The 17,393-nt window shown below is 43.2% G+C and overlaps 1 protein-coding gene across 3 annotated transcripts in view; it reads left to right on the top strand.

The window, feature by feature from the left end:
• LOC146786070 (dehydrogenase/reductase SDR family member 4-like) overlaps positions 1 to 17,393 on the top strand; it is a 227,943-nt gene that overhangs the window by 74,899 nt on the left and 135,651 nt on the right. Inside the window, exon 1 of one of the 3 annotated variants that reach the window (XM_085635498.1) lies at positions 11,636 to 11,792. The exons of the other annotated variants lie outside the window; for them this stretch is intronic. The gene's annotated coding sequence lies outside the window, so the exon portion shown is untranslated. Of the gene's footprint in view, positions 1 to 11,635; positions 11,793 to 17,393 lie in introns of those variants that run through there. 3 annotated transcript variants of the gene reach the window in all.

Here is a 17,393-nt window from a genome sequence, read left to right as displayed (position 1 = left end):
AAGTTATTCAAAATAGAATTTTCAGATTTCCTATGGAAACACGGTCCTAACTATAACTATCTACTGGCGACCGCGTAGATAATATATATATATATATATATGTATATATATATATATATATATATATATATATATATATATAGTAATTGTGAACCCCTCTAAATTCAAATTTAATGTTTTTCTTTGTTTTTTATTTACCAATCCCATGACACTATAAATCCCTTTTGCAGCCTATTCCCCTACCACCCCTAAAGCTTAAAAATCTTTTACCACTCTATACCTTTACAGGACCCCATAACCCTAAAAATACCCTTACCACTCCATACCCCTCCCCTAAACCCTAAATACACCCTAACCGCCCTATATCCTACCCAGCCCTGAACACAAACAAGCATTGGCATAGCCAATAGGTCTCGCCTTGGGGGCCCTATACGTGTTTAGCCATGCAACGGTTGATGTTGTTGCACCAAGGATGTCTTGCTGCATAACTAAATACTTATAAGGTCCCAAAAGCAAGACCTATTGGCTGTGCCAATGCTTGTTAAAATAAAGTGCTTCATGCCACACTCCTTGCCCTTTTAACTGGTGTAAATAACAGACACTACAACTACCCAATCGATTACGGACATTTGTTCGGGCAAGGAATGTTAAGATTAATTCATCAACAGTATGTGAATGACATTTACAAACTTGCCACACCGTCTGAAGTTAGTTCGGTAATCTCTTAAGTGTCAGAGAGCGAAGCGATGGTTTAGAGGTCCTGTCATCCGTGGGGTGGGACAGAGGGCTCCTGGACAATTTGAACTAGTCGTTCTACTGAGACAGACAAGTGCCCCCCCTCTTGGGGCCCCGCTCGGGTTCACTGCTCCTGTCACCACAGTCTCCAATCTGAGTCAGCATAGAACAGACCAGGAAGCCGTCTGCCGAGGAGCACACACTGCGACCACCGCATATTCCCGCTGGAGCTTAAAGTAGGCGTCAGTCTTTGCAGCTGCGACAGTCTATTCTTTCTCTTTACCAGCTGCCTGTCTCTTCCTTTCCCCAATCTGTCTTCTCCGCCTCTTGCTGTCAGAAGTGCCCTGGTCTCCGAGCCCACGTATCCTGACCCGGCAAACACCATCTGCAAGGGGGCATCTCTTCCATTGGTACAGCAGGTGCACCTGGGCCAAGAGGCCTGATTATTGCTGTATTTCACATATCATACAACGGCCAGGGGTGCCATTTCGTTCCTAGGCACTAGGACACATGACAAACTAGCTTCACGACTGCATTTGCGGAGCTGGTAAATTTCCAGCATTCCTGTGTGACATTTTTAGGTTTACACTTTGCCGTGTGATGCATGCATGCTTCTTGTGGCACTTTGAGTTTTTATTTATTTATTATTTGTTTGTTTTATAAAGCGCGAACTCGACCCGAGGGTATTGGAGTGCATTACATGAGCACCCGTTACATTACACAAGGACAAATTTATTTTGGATAGGCACGGGAGATAACGTGATTTGCCCAGAATCACAGGATGCTGAGCTGACGCCGAAATTCGAACGTGGTTCCGCAGCTCCTAAATCGGCAACTCTGGCCGTTTAGGCGACTCATGATGTGGGCATTATTACCACCAGACAGAGAGCATGGTCTCTACTTTATTAAGACTATGGGTGGGGCAAGAAGAATATTAATTCATAATCGATGTCGCTGCCCAAGATTTCTGTCAGGAGATGGCCTCACTGAACCTAACACTCAAATCCACTCTCCCTATCCATCAGTTGGGACACCTGCTAGACCCCATATTTTCCAACTGGGACGGCATTCGGGTTGATACCCCGATTCCGGTCTTGTGGTCTGACCACTATCTGGTTTCTTTTTGTTTTATGATCTCTAAACCCCAGACGGTGATCTTACCTAACAAACCCCAGAGGAAATGGGCCAATTTCTCGGCCTCCAGGTTTAACCAGGCCCTACTGTCGGGAGGGCCCCTAGGAGGGAGGGATGTAGAAACGGCCTGTAGTACCCTGACTCACCGCATCAATGAGGCGCTTGATAGGGTAACCCCTTTGGCCTCTTGTGCCCCTAGGAGACAGAGTAAAACTGCCCCTTGGTTCAGCGAAGAACTGAATGTCGCCAGATCTGCATGTAAATGCTTAGAACGTAGTTGGAGGTTGGACTTTTCTAGGGATAGGAAGCTGTCCTATAAATCGGGTCTCAAGAAATACCACTCCCAGACACGAGCTGCCTACTACAACACCAAGATGGAGTCAGCTGAGAACTCCTCCAGGGAACTGTTCCGGATTTTTAAAGAATTGTCTACGCTGGACAGAACGCCACCTCCCAACAGGGACTCAGCTGAGGCCTGCGACAGGATTGCTGAGTTTTTCTCTGAGAAGGTGGAGAAAATGTATTCTACCTTTCCGGAGGCAGCTCGCAATGGGGAATTTCACTCTACAACTGATGAAAGCTCGACTGTGGTCTCCTGTCGTCCAAATTTTAGTCTCCCTTCCATAACGAACTTTCATGCTCTGGCTCTAAGCATTAAGTCAGGTTCTCCTAAAGATCCTATGAAACCTAAGAACATGAAGGACGTCATGGTCACGTTGGCACCTTATTTTAGACACCTTATCCAACTCTCGTTTGACACTGATGCTCTCCCACGGGAATGGAAACAGGCTGTGGTTGTGCCTATCAAAAAGAAACCCGGAATGAAGTCCAGTTTGTTGGAAAATCTGCGGCCAATCTCGCTATTACCATTTATTGCTAAACTCGCAGAAAAAATGGTTAATGAGCAATTGATGAGTCATATTAATCGCAACGATGTGCTGCACCCAACGCAGTCAGGTTTCCGAGCTACCTATTCCACTGAGTCGGCTCTGCTCTTCTCCACGGAAACCATCCGCAGTCTGGTCGACGCGGGTCAGTCGGTTGCCCTGATCCTACTAGACCTCAGTGCGGCCTTCGACACTGTAGCTCATACCATCTTGCTGCAACGTCTTATGGAAGGCGGAGTGACTAACCTGGCGCTGGAATGGCTTAGATCCTGCCTTCGTGATAGGAGTTTTCAAGTAGCCCAAGGACCGTTCTTTTCTAAGAGTGTTAGGCTAGAACAGGGGGTCCCTCAGGGATCCATTTTGAGCCCTACGCTCTTTAATCTTTATCTTGCTCCCATGACAGAGAGTATTAAAAAGTTTGGTGTTAATATCGTGTCTTATGCAGATGACACACAGCTTGTTGTATCTCTGTCCCAATCCCGTGATGAGGACGCCTCCAATTTCTCACTGTGCCTTCAAGAACTGGCCAGCTGGATGGCTAACAACTGTCTCAAATTGAACGGTGATAAAACCGAGGTAATGATTGTAGGTAGAAACACCAACCTCTGGTCTTCCAAGAGGTGGCCCCAGACCCTTGGCCCTACACCTACCCCGAGGGAGCAAGTGAAAAATCTGGGTATCTGGCTAGACCCTAAACTGTCATTTGACCATCAATCCAGGACAGTGGCTGGTAGGTGCTTCGGTATTATGAAGAGCCTCCGGAAAGTCCTGGATGTGCTCCCTGTAGCGGCCAGGAAAACCTTAGTCCACGCACTTGTCACCTTACGCCTGGACTATGGGAATGTCCTCTACTTGAGCGCCAACAAAAAGAGCACGCAAAGGCTGCAATATATCCAGAACGCTGCGGCTCGACTGGTCTTAATGCTGCCTAGGAGGACGTCAACAAAATATGCCCTGTCCACTTTACACTGGTTGCCAATAAAGGAACAAGTTTCCTTTAAGGCCTTGTGCATATGCCACCGAATTCTCCATGGTAGAGCTCCGTCCTATCTCAAGGATTTGCTGTCTCCCTACTCTCCCCCCAGGACCCTGCGGTCCTCGGGTACAGGCCGCGTTCTCATTCCTGTCATAAAAAAGCAAGAATGGGGGGTCGCTCCTTCCATTACCTTGCGGCCAAACAGTGGAACGAACTCCCTGTGGAACTGCGTTTGGAGCAGTCCGAAAGTATATTTCGGAAGAACTTGAAGACCTGGCTATTCAGGATAGAATAGAGGGTTTCTCTCTCCCGGGTTTCTAGAATGCCGAAATGCCCTATATGAGCTGTCCATTGGTACCGCAGCGCGGGGACATACTAGATAGTATAACCAAGCGCTATATAAACTTCTTTATTATTTTATTATTATTATTAAACAGATAAAGTGCAAAATTATCAAGTGCATAACAATGTGCAAACAATTCTATGGAATGAATTCCAATATATATATATATATATATATATATATATAAATATGCAAAGAACTTCGTCTGCTGCTCCCAATCCACAGGAAAAGACGAACACGGACCCAAAAGGATATAGTGCCAGGTGATTTTTATTTCATTCGTGCACCTCGTACCACCATGACGCGTTTTGGCCTCAACACGGAGGCCTTGATCACATGACGCTTAGGGTGGAAGCCGAGAAATTTAAAGTGCAAGTGCAAACAACTCGTGACCATCAGACCAATAGATATAAAAGAAATACCACATATATATGCAGATATGTACAAAAAACCCCATGTGGCCGTACGACATATTGACCTGAACTCAGGCATTTACAAGTATTCTATATTGAATGCAAATAACTAATTAAGCATCATTGGCATCATTAGCATTGAAACAAAATATAGCAGCATTAGCGAAACATTAATGGAGACAATATCCAATGGTGAAGTGCCACCTACATTCTAGTGTATAATACTGAAGGATTGCAGTAGAAGAAATGCTAATAGCAACACAACACCTGCCCTGATAAAATGGCTGTGCAAATTTGAGCAATGTGCAAATTTTTATATGTGCAAAGTTACGGTATAACCAACAAAATGCTCCTCATAGTGAGGTGGTACCGTCATCATGTTCATCATGCTAAAGTGCAAATGCAATCAACAATAATGCCAAACAAAAATGCTTCAACATTTATACCTATCATGCTTATTGGCCACATGAAATAAAGAATTAATTATACAAGTTTCCAGCTGTTAAACGAATGGCATAGTGGAATCATAAACAAAAGCCATCCTATCAAAAAATAATACATCACCTACTCTACCCCATTAAAACACTCTAAAGACTGTATTAAGCTAATATCAATCACTAACACCCCAATCGTTAAATTTAATAAACTTGTTAATTGGGGCCATTGGTTGCGTGAAATCTGGGGAGAGGTAATATCAAATATAGATATTGCTTAGAGGATGTTTAAATAAAACACTGCGAACATATTAGCTCGGGAAACCTTATGTTATCCATACCTAATCTGTCTGAAAAAAGTTGCGAAAGTGAAATATATGTATAAAGAGGAGTGCTAAAAAATACAAAAATAGCTAAACAGATGACGTTCTCTTAAACTATGTCTTTTTGCACAGATAAATGGCCAGCAAGCATCAACTTCGCTGAAGCCAATTTAGAAGACAAAAAACTGACCAACCTATAACAATTGTTGCATGTCAAAGCTGTCAATTAGTGCACAAAATGTTGGATACCTTTACAGACAGGTAAAGAGATCTTCGCTGGAGTTAAGACCGTTAGGCGTTCTAGACTCGAGCTCAAGTATGTATCTAGTCTCCAATTGTCTGAGCAATGACTCACGGTCACCACCCCGACGTAGTCATGGGACTGTATCTACTACAAAGTAGCTTAAAAACTCCAGACAATTCCCATGAGTCTCCTTAAAATGCCTCGCAACAGGGTACGCGGCATCATTGTTGCTAATCGCCCGTATGTGCTGGAGAATGCGTTTGTGAGCCTGCAGCTTGGTACTCCCAACATACTGCAGGCCACACGTACACTCCAGCACATACACGGCGAATTCCGTTTTACACGTAAGTTTCTTAGAAATCATGATCGGAACATCACTAAAGGGAGTTTTGTAGGATGTCATGTTTCTTCCAATTTTGCACGCTTTGCAGCTTGCGCATTTGAAAAAACCTTTGGAACTCTGTAACCATGTGTTGCTAGTACTGACCTCAGGGCTACTCTTCACCAGCATATCACTCATAGAACGAGACCTACGAAAAGTGATAGCTGGGAATTTAGGTAGCAACTCACCAAGGATCGGATCATTCCGAACTAATGGCCAATTTTTGTTAAAAATCATGCGCACCTTACTATGCTGTCGGTTGTAGGTGGTGATAAACCTCGGTGGCTCTGTAGTGGGGTCAGACGGTTCAGATGATATAGAGGAAGCAGGACAGTTTTTAAGTGTTACCAGGCGAGGAATGGAATTTGCTTTTTTTATTGCTAAATCAAGCACCTTGGTAGTGTATCCTCTGTTTATAAACCGTTGCCTGCTTTCCAATTGGGCCTCCACACAATCAATATCCCTACTGCAAATTCGTCTGATGCGCAGCATTTCCCCATAGGTGGATACTGCGCACCAGGTGTTCGGGATGATGGCTGGAAGCATGCAGAACCGTATTGCCTGCCGTGGCCTTACGATGTAATTTGATCTCTAAATGACTGTCCCTGATAAACACTTCTGTGTCTAAGAAATTAACCGAAACATTACTCGCAGAAGCCGTGAAAACCAGATTTAAATTGTTCACATTGATTTCTTCAACAAACAGATTGGCTGAAGCTTCTGACCCTCTCCAAATTATAAACAGATCGTCTATGTAACGATACCAAGCTATTATATGGTTATCGATAGCATAGCAGAAACGGGCCCTGAGGACCTGCTCCTCCCACAGTCCCATATGTAAACAGGCGTAGCTGGGGGAGAAGCAAGCCCCCATAGCCACGCCTCTCATCTGTTGGTATACCTGACTCTGGAAAAGAAAATAGTTGTTATTCAAGCAGGTCTGAATCATCTCAATCAGCATTTTGCTGTGTTGTAACATTTGAACTGGTTTGGTCCGCAAGTAATGTTCCACTGCCCTAATTCCGTCCAAATGGTGGATGCTGGTATAGAGGGCCGTGACATCTAGTGTCATCAGAAGAAAGTCATCATGCCAGGTTACAGTTCCTATTTTTCTCAAAAAATCCCCCGTATCTTGTAAGTACGAGGGTAGGCTCTTTACATGTTCCTGAAGAAAAAAGTCAATGTAGCGTGAAATGTTTTCCATCATGCTGAATTTTGCGGAGAAGATGGGTCTCCCCGGGGGTTTACCTGAGTCTTTGTGCACTTTGGGAATCAGATAGAAGACCGGAATCACCGGATAGTTGGTTTTTAAAAATTTAAATTCATCACCACTCAGCAAGCCCATGCTTTTCCAAGATAACAATTTGGCATTAAGGTCATTCCAGGCTCGATTGCCTGCCTGCCAATCGCCACGTCGATAACACTGACGATCATTTAGATGTAAAAGAGCCTCAGCCATATACATGGATTTAGGCCAGAGGACAATGTTGCCCCCCTTGTCAAATTGACGGATTACAACATTGTCATTGCTTTGCAACTTTTTCATTAGGCTGCCAAAGCAGTTGTTTTGTCTTTGACACTGCTTTTGAGCTTGCAGGGTTGAGATGTGCAACTTTTTCAGCTGGGAGATAACCAAGTCGTTGTACACATCGATATTATCATTCACCATAATGGGGTTAAATTTTGACTTAGGTTTGAATCCAGAACAACCCGGCAGATCCAGTCTTGGCTGAATGTCATTCTCAACAGGATTTGAATCTAATGTACCCTCTAATGTGCAGATCCTGTAGATCACAAAGTAACTCATATTCCCCTATCGTAGAGCAAGATGGACTGGAAATCGCAACAGCTATGGGTTCTGGAATTGTGCGTATAGATGTATTCAGAAGATGAAATTTTCTGAGTTTGAGCTTACGGATGAATTTGTACAGATCAATGCGGGTCTGTGCATAATTGAAGTTATTAGATGGGCAGAAAGATAGGATTACATTACATTACATTACATTACATTACAGAAAGATAGGATGTTGTTTTCAGCACTCGTGAGTTGCATGTCAGATAGGTTGATGATGGAGAAAGAACTGTCAGCCAAAGGACTCATTTGCGAACCCATTTCTTCTGTTGTTTCTTGGAGGACGGTTTGCCGCTGTTGTCTGCTTTTACAGCTTTTTCTGCGCTCACAGCGTTTGATGTTTGCTCTTTGTCCGTCTTTCGATTTGAAACCCGGGGTCTGAGCGTTTGTCTGCGATCTTGGCGTAGACAATCTAACTCCTGGCCAAGGGAAAACTTTTTAAACCCCAACCGTGAGCTAGTAGTAGCTGTTCACTCTCAGATTCACTACCCGGTACAGAGCTTAAATCAGAGACAGATGGGGAAGACTGGACTGCGGCCCCATGTGATGATACAAGTGGATGCCCTGATATATTGGCCCTTTTGAATGATTCCAACTTCTTGGCAGATGTGAATACCTGTCCATTTTGATAATCCATCTTATCCCTCTGGAACTTAAACGCTTTGCGCTTTTTTATGATGTCCTCCTCTTTGGCTAATCTGATATGCATATCTTCCCGGAATTTTTTCTCTGATTCCGAGTCTCCAATCTTTAAAATTTGCTCATTTAATTCCGCAATCTTGATCTGTGCAGCTTTCATATCACTCTCCGCATACTTGACCAATATTCTCACCAATCTACAAGATATAAATAAATATATGTAAATAAATAAATATTCCATACATTGCATAGTTAATAATCAAATAAAAATAATTAATGAATAATTACTTGTTGATTAATTATTACTTAAATAACTTCCCACCCTACATTCCTCCAAACCTAACAGCCCAGAAATAACATGAAACAAAAATACATCAGTATCACCTAAATAACATAATAAATATCAATCATATCATTAAAAAAAAACTTAAAACATTTTTAGTTATGTATTACCTAATTTACTTCCCATCCTATCCCCCTACAAGCCCAACAACCTGCTACGACACTATGAATTGCTATCAGAGATTAAGAAAAAAATCTAAATCACCTAAAAGTGCAAGCTATATTTTTAAAAACGTATTAACATTTATGTAAACAATAGTAAACAAATAAAATTATTAAATCAAGCAAAACATATTAAAATAATTACAGAAGCATATTTTTAACCAATGTATATAATAAAACGATGTCAAAAACATCAATAGCATTTTCAATGAAATTACTTATATTTGTGCACCACTATATTCGTAAAAAAAAGAAACTAAGTGGTCCATCCCACAGCAACCTACTCTCTGCCATGCTCGCTCAGTTAATGCCCACAGTAACCTACGGCACAGAAATATTGAGGGGTCAGGAAATCGCAGCCTTGAATGAAATACAAACATAAGTTTATAAAAACGTTTTCCACATCCAGCAAAGCGCATCACCTGCCCAATTGCGTCTTGAGTTTGGACTGGCAAACAAAATATTCCGGAGTTAAGGTGCATTTATCAAACTATGTTGGAGGTTGCGTGCATCTGAAATTGGGTCCATTGACCATCTTTGCTGGAAAGAAATAGAAAATCAAAAAGCAAATAAAATGAAAGGATCCTGGGGTTGCTATCTAAATCAGGCGATAGAGGGCCTGCGTGCTGAAGACTTTTGGAACGCCAGCTTTGGCAAAAAGACACTTAACACACTAATCAATTACCACAATAAAACTCCTGTCGAATTCAACAGATGAGAATACTTTATTCCAAAGACGTCACGCCTGGACAGTAATCGGCTCATATGGCACAAGGAAACCCCAGGAATATTTATGAGCCCATTTTTCTGAGATCTTAAAACATCAATTCATGAGACTGCGTTTCGGCATGTGGGAATCAAAGGATCTCATTCCTTCATGGAAAGATCAAAGGCAAAACCGAGACTGCAGACTGTGCAGCTATAAATATGAATCACTTCAACATATTTTTTGCACATACCCGAAGCTGCTAAAAGAAAGGAAGATTTTATTAAAAGTAATATTTAACAACATGAACATTTGAACAAGTAGAGAAGCCGTAACCACCTGGCTTTGGCGGGTCCTTAATCCCCCTAGTCTGCAGGGATGTAAAACTTTTAAATCTGTATTTAAAGGAAATCGGTCAAAATCCTCAGGAGACCTAAACAGATTCTTAGAGTTACTGCAACAATACCAAAAATCTGCAAAGAAAATAAGCTGTTTCACATATGGGTTTTTATAATGACATAGTTTTTTCAATTTTAAAAGAATGTTTTTAATTGTACTCTGGATGTAGAACAAAGACTACCTGTTTTAAAACTCTATCAATGCTTTTTATTAGTGCTGCTAATGTTGCTTGGTGTAATGTTTTTTTTTCAAAGACCGAACACTTAAATAAATAAATACAAAAATTCACTATATTTGTGTGTCACAATATTTAAATTCCGACATTTCTGTCTCCCGATATTTTCAAAACGACATTTTGTCCCAAACGCGGACAATGTACAGCTTGAAGAGTTGTTAACTGGACAACGAAGGGTGCACGTCCCACCAACACTGGCAGTGTTGGCCCTTTTGAGGGCTGTTGCCTCTATAGTGCGCACTGCCAGTGAAGCATTTCTAGGCGCTGTGAACTTTAAAGCGGAGAAAATAAAGGACCTCTTGAACTAACTCTTAACATTTAAGCAGCAGCGAAAGCTAATCCTGAGAGATATTTTCAAAAGTCACCGGGGTCATTTCTAGACCACAAACTTTGAGAAACAGCCCCCGTCCAAGCTGGCTGCAGGCTGCGACTGTCACAGGTGATGGAACTCAGATCTCCTCCTTACAGGTAATTTTTGGTTTGAAGTAAATCTTCCCTGGGGGTCGGATTTTCCCCGTAGCCGTTCAAAGGAAGCCTAGCGGCGCCCATTCTCCTTGCACTTCAAGGCGCTGTACAAATTCAACAATATGCAGACCAAGACATTTGAAAAGAGGGAACTGGTGCGTTGATTAAGGAATAGTTTGGTACCGTTGGCTGAACTCGAGCTGATTGGTGGAATGAGGTACTGAAGTTATCTTTCTGCGGCAGAGGAGGCCTAAATTGGAAGAAAGCCTTGCAAAAAGTAAAGGATGCCTAACCAAATTGATATTTTCTCTGCGTGGTAACATTAATGTTTCTTTTGAGCCCCCATGATAACGTGGTGGGCCGGGGGAGACACATCCTGGCCCCCCAAGTGAGGCTCCACCCCAACAAGAATGTAACCGGGCTCTAATGGTCAGACGACATGTTTTAAGCACTGTAATTCTCGCGTGCCTGTTTTCTATCCCTTCTTTCACCCCTTAGCTCTCATATTCCTGTCTATTTTCCTTTCTTTCTGGATTATTAAAACCGGTAGGGTAGGCACAGAATTGTATAGACAAAAAGCAAATTGATGTAAGGATGCAAACCCTGTTACAGAACTACTAATGCGTTCCTGTTTTTATATAAAAAAAAAATGTAATAAAACTTGTTGAAATAAAAAAAAAATACTATATTTTTAAAGAAAGTGCTTCATGCCACACTCCTGGCCCTTTTAACTGCTGTAAATAACAGACACTACAATTATCCAATTGATAACAGACATTTGTCCGGGCAAGGAATGTTAACATTAATTCATCAACAGTATGTGAATGACATTCACAAACTTGCCTGACCGCCTACAGTTAGTTCGTTAATCTCTTAAGAGTCGAAGACCGAAGGGATGGTTTAGAGGTCCTGTCATTTTGGGGTGGGACAGAGGTTTCCTGGACCAGTTGAACTTGCCGTTCTACTGAGACAGACAAGTGCCAGCCCTCTCTCGGGGCCCCGCTCGGGTTCACTGCTCCTGGCACCGCAGTCTCCGATCTGAAGCAGCAGAGAACAGACCAGGAAGCCGTCTGCCCAGGAGCACACACTGCGACCACGGCACATTCCCGCTGGAGCTTAAAGTAGGCGTCACTCTTTGCAGCTGCGACAGTCTATTCTTTCTCTTTACCAGCTGCCTGTCTCTTCCTTTCCCCAATCTGTCTTCTCCTCCTCTTGCTGTCAGAAGCGCCCTGGTCTCCGAACCCACGTCTCTGACCCGGCAAACACCATCTGCAAGGGGGCATCGCTTTCATTGGTGCAGCAGGTGCCGTTGCACCTGGACCAAGAGGCCTGATTATTGCTGTATTTCACATATCACACGGCCAGGGGTGCCATTTCGTTTCTAGGCACTAGGACCCATGACAAACTAGCTTCACCACTGCACGTGCGGAGCTGGTCAATTTCCAGCATTCCTGTGTGACATTTTAAGGTTTACACTTTGCCAATGTGTGACGCATGCATGCTTCTTGTGGCACTTTGAGTTTAAATGTATTTATTTATTTTTTTGTTTTATATAGCGCGAACTCGACCCCAGGGTATTGGAGTGCATTACATGAGCACCCGTTACATTACGCAAGGACACATTCATTTTGGATAGGCACGGGGAGATAACGTGATTTTCCCAGAATCACAGGATGCTGAGCTGACGCCGAGATTCGAACGTGGTTCCGCAGCTCCTAAATCGGCAACTCTGGCCGTTTAGGCGACTCATGATGTGGGCATTATTACCACCTGCCAGAGAGCATTGTCTCTACTTTATTAAGACTATGGGTGAGGCAAGAAATTGCCCGGTGCCAATCAACGTTTTAGTAACTATCTTAAATATCCTTAAATATCAGCTGATCAGTGGACTTATCCCTGCTTTGAATGAACATGACAAAGAAGAGAAGTGAAATGTCTGTAACGGCAGCTTAGGAGCATTTCTCGGCAGAAAAATGAGTTTCTATATGACTATTAATTCCAGCGCCTTTGAAAACGGACATAATTTCGGGTTAGAGAGCCAGCGATGCACACATTAAAAATATGTATAACTAAGTCACTATAGTTTGCGGGTGGGATTATAAACTCAGTTTGTGCTTTATTTATTTATGCATTTTTCCATAGCACGAACACCACCCGAAGGCGCCAAAGCGCCTTACCTTAGACACATGATGTGACATGGATAGGTACAGTGGGTTCAAGGACTGCCAAATATTACCAGATAGAGTTACATAGGCTCTAGAATTACAGAACAGTAAATGTTTGTAGGAAAAGGGAACATGTTATACAATAGGTAGACACAGCAGTGAGAAACGTGTAAGCACCTGGTAAAGTGGCGGCAGGGTAGTTCTGTGCCAGGAAACATCCTCGAAGGAGCAGGGCTTTAAATTCCGCCTACAAGATCACTGAACGTGTTCTCAGCGCAGAGGACTGGCTGACTGTTTTAGTTAAAGTATCGTTGAAGGAGGAGGGCTTTCAGTACCCTATGGAAGGTCGCCATCCAGGTGGCAGTGCAAAGGTTTGGAGGTCGTGATTGCCAAATTCTGGTTGCGCCACCCGAGAAGGATTGTGCCAGGAATAGTTTCTTTTTAAAACGCCGGGTAAAGGGCGGCTAAGAAGCATGCTTCAGAGTGCTGTAATGGTCTAGAATCTCCTGAATGCTTGAGTTTGTCAAGTGGTGTTACCACTCACTTGTCCTGATGCTATAATACCACTTTTATTCTAACTTGAAATAGACGTGCTGATTGTGCAGAAATATTTTTGCCACCCCTTTTACCAAATGTTGTCTGGATGATTATCTCATTGTTTAGTGCACTCTGCCCTCCCAATCCCCATCCAGTGCATTTTGTGTTGGCACCATATGCCCGGTCACCCTCTGCGAGCCCAATTAGAGTCTCTCTACTCTCTTTACCTTGTTACGAACAGTCTTACTATTATGCACACTGGACTCCACCTAACTCTGACACACCTGCATATGGCCAGGTCTATAATGGGGTGGCATGGTGAGCAAAAGAATGATAGAATTAACCCATATCTCTTGACTGGGGGTGAATGTTTTGATTTGTTCTGCATTCCGTCGATCTATTGTGTGTCTTTTGCTTCCTCGCCCTAAGTGTGCCGGGTTTGCCCAGATGTGGGTCCGGGGCTCACTGTGCCACTGGATTCAAGCTATCCCGGCTGATGAGGGGTGAAGCCCCAAAATCGGTCCTAGGATGCCTGTTTCCAGTCCAGGGAGGACCTGGCTTGGCAGTTCAGCTGGACTGTTCCCATGAGGCACAGGATCAAGACTGATTTGCATATGGCCAGGTCTAAACTGGGGTGGCATGGTGAGCAAAAGAATTATGGATTTAACCCAGATCTCTTGAACGGAGGTGAATGTTTTGATTTGTTCTGCATTCCGTCCATCAATTGTGTGTCTTTTTCTTCCACACCTGCAGCCACCTCTTTGCTCCACCGGTCATCTCAGCTTGACTATCTTTTAGTGATTTCCCCTTCCTCTTGGCCTTTCCACCCCACCCCACTCCTCCCTTCCCCCATCCTCCTCAGAGACCTCTCAGTATCCACCACTCTGCCCGTTCATTCCATCAAACTGTTTCCCAGTAGCTCTCTGGTAGTGAAACCCTATCTCAGCGGTTGGCAACCTCCCGACTTGTAGGGGCCACCCCCCCCGAGTCATTAATTTTAATGGGAAGGTTCAAACTTTGCATACCACTTTGTCTTTTTTGTGCGCAATGCATGCTCTCTTTTTGTCCACGCATACCAGTGCTTAGGTTTACCTGCACTGCACCCACAAATCATGCCAAGAATGCCAACTCAATTTTATCCTTCAATTTCAAAATCCTCCACAGTTACAAAGTGTTTTAATATTTTTAATTTTACACTTGTCTATTTTATGTATATTTACCTTACTAATCTTTTATTATTTACATTTGTAAGCTGTTCGAGTAGGCTTTGGGGACCCCAGAGGGTCCTTAGACTACAGGTTTAAAAATACTGGCATATCTCCCCAGTTCCATCTGGCCCCTTTTGGTGATCGGTAAACACTACCTGGCTGATGCTTACTCCCAGCCTCACCCACACCGCTCACAGTGGCACCTTACCATCCTCAGTCTTCATATCTGCCTGCCTCTTGGCTCTTGCCAGTGCTTAGGTTTACTTGTACTGCACCCACAAATCATGCCAAGAATGCCAACACAATTTTAGCCTTCAATTTATTTCAAAATCCTTCACAGTTACAGTGGTGATCGGTAAACACTACCTGGCTGATGCTTGCTCCCAGCCTCACCCACACCGCTCACAGTGGCACCTTGCCATCCTCAGTCTTCCTATCTGCCTGCCTCTTGGCTTCTGCCCCACCGTGTCTGCCAGCTTCACTGATTCCTGTTTCCCTCTACCTCTACCCCTCTGTATTGTACCCTTGATACTCTCCCTACATCCTCCATTTGACAACATGAGGGAGGGTGGTAAGGGATGGGCAATGAGAAGCTAAAAATAAAGCAATATGATGCGGCCAGTGCTCACTGCATCACAGTATTTTTTTCTGGGTTGGTGTGTGGGTGGGGCAACATAGACAATAGAAGGATGGGGGTTGACCGGGAAGTCAAAAGAAGCAAAATGGAAAACGTTAGGGTGAGAGTGGAAAAGCAACACAGATAATGAGGGGTGGGGGTGGAAGGGAAGAAGCAACCCTCACAACAAGGTGGAGTGGAACGGAAAAGCAACAAGGGCAAAAGGGGTGGGGGGAAGAAGAATCACTGCAAGGGAGATTGCAAGGGCAAAAAACAACATGGCCAATAGGAGTGGGGAGAATAAGCAACACAGACAACAGGTGCATATGAGGAGAAAAGCACATAGACAATGGAGATGGCAGGGTTAGGAGAGGAAGAAGCAATGCAGACAAAGTGGAAGGGAGGGAAAAGAAACAACAAGGATGACTGGAGAAGGTGAAAGAAAAATAGTATTTCAAGGACACTAATCAAGATGAAGCAAATAGTACTTGGTCCATGCTCCTGACAAAAGAAGAGGAAGTGAAGCCGGCATACACTGGCCAATTTGGAAGCACCAAATAAGAGTTACAATGAAACCAACGAATGGTAAACCCATGGGCAGGCTACAATTCCCTTGTAGTAAACAATTTTTCTTGCAAGTGACAGTGCATGTGCTAGCGCAAGTGCTTTCACAGGAGAATTCTAAAAACGATTTTAGTTATTCCCCAAGGCAAACCACTAAACACCCTATAAAAACAGTTTCCAGATGAACATAAAGTCCAAACATAAATGGGTGCAGATGGTGCAATGCTTCAAGTCCAACAATGTGGTACATACACTTTAAGGAAATGTAATCATTTAAGCAAAAGAAAATATTAGTACAAGTTGCGACAGTGGAGCTTTACACAAAAAGACACCAAGTAAAGGGTGATGTCATTGTATAGTGAGTTTGATTCGGTAGCTTATTACCCCGCTAGTTAGAGTGGACGTTTCAACACTATCACAAATAATTTGCGCGTCATCGTGAAGAGAATTCAAATATTGGTAGCATCAGTGCTGAAAAATCTGGCAAAGTCAAAGAAAATACAAAAGGGCTCAGTTATTATTCAAAAGTAGTGAGAAGGAGAGTCGTCTGAGCTCCACAACTCAAGTAGGAAATTCTAGATCTCATAAAGAAGACGCTCCCTAGGGATGAGTAGTTAATAATATTCAGCAAAAAATACATAGACTGACTACTGGACCTGGGAAGAGCATTAAAGATATGGCCATGTGTGTGTGCCTGCTGTGTAACAGATAGCTGAGGCCTTCCACTTTGAAGAGAAATTCAAATTTTGATAAAAAAGAGAAGAATGAAAGACACTGAGCAGTTAAAAATACTTCTGTGTACTACACTTACCTGCTCTTGACTTTCAATGATTCATAAAGACAGTTGTAATGCTGGGGTGTGTGAGCCTTAACATTATATAGAGGTATTCTCTGAGAGGGGTGAAAGGTGAATGGATAAGACAGAGCTGAGTGGTACCAGATGATTGGAATGAGAAGAGTACTGTTGGATGGGATGAATTTCTCTGTATAAAAGAGAAGGGACTGGAGAAGTATATCCATAACAGATGTAGGGAGAACCTTGCTTAATAAAGCTATGATGTGAGATTAGTCACACAGTTAGAGATACAGGATGGAATGTATAGCCCTCCACAAGAGCTGCAAGGATAGAGGCAGGCGGTTTGCAGCAGTGTTGAATGGATGTGTTTCTCTTTAACTATAAATCTTTAATGTTGTAAGTATTATGCACACACTTGGGTGGACTGGTGCGTCCTAGCGGTTAGAGAAATAAACAACGTTAACTGCCCCCGATATGATGTTTGGTGTTTGTTAGAAATGTTGTTTGCCCCTCTAAGCCCAGTCTCATTTACTACAAAATGACACAGCGGAACATTTCGCTGCGCTGAGCAGCGTCATTTTAAAAGCACAGGGATGCGGTTGAATTAACAACAATACCACCCATCGATGCACAAAAACAATAATTGATGGCATTTTCCTCTTGCTATGTATGCTGCATTACGCATAGAAAGCGGAAAAACAAGGAGAAATAAAAGTATTTCTCCTTGTTACGCCACTCCTACGCCTCCCCTGGGGAGGCGTAGGATTCTGACACATTCACAGCTTTTCAAAACGTTGTAAATGTGGGAATGTGTCAGGTTCATTGGATGTTGCGTT

Source organism: Triturus cristatus, chromosome 11 (assembly GCF_964204655.1).
Source record: "Triturus cristatus chromosome 11, aTriCri1.1, whole genome shotgun sequence".
NCBI classification, from domain to species: domain Eukaryota; kingdom Metazoa; phylum Chordata; class Amphibia; order Caudata; family Salamandridae; genus Triturus; species Triturus cristatus.
This window is presented reverse-complemented; position numbering and strand designations above follow the sequence as displayed.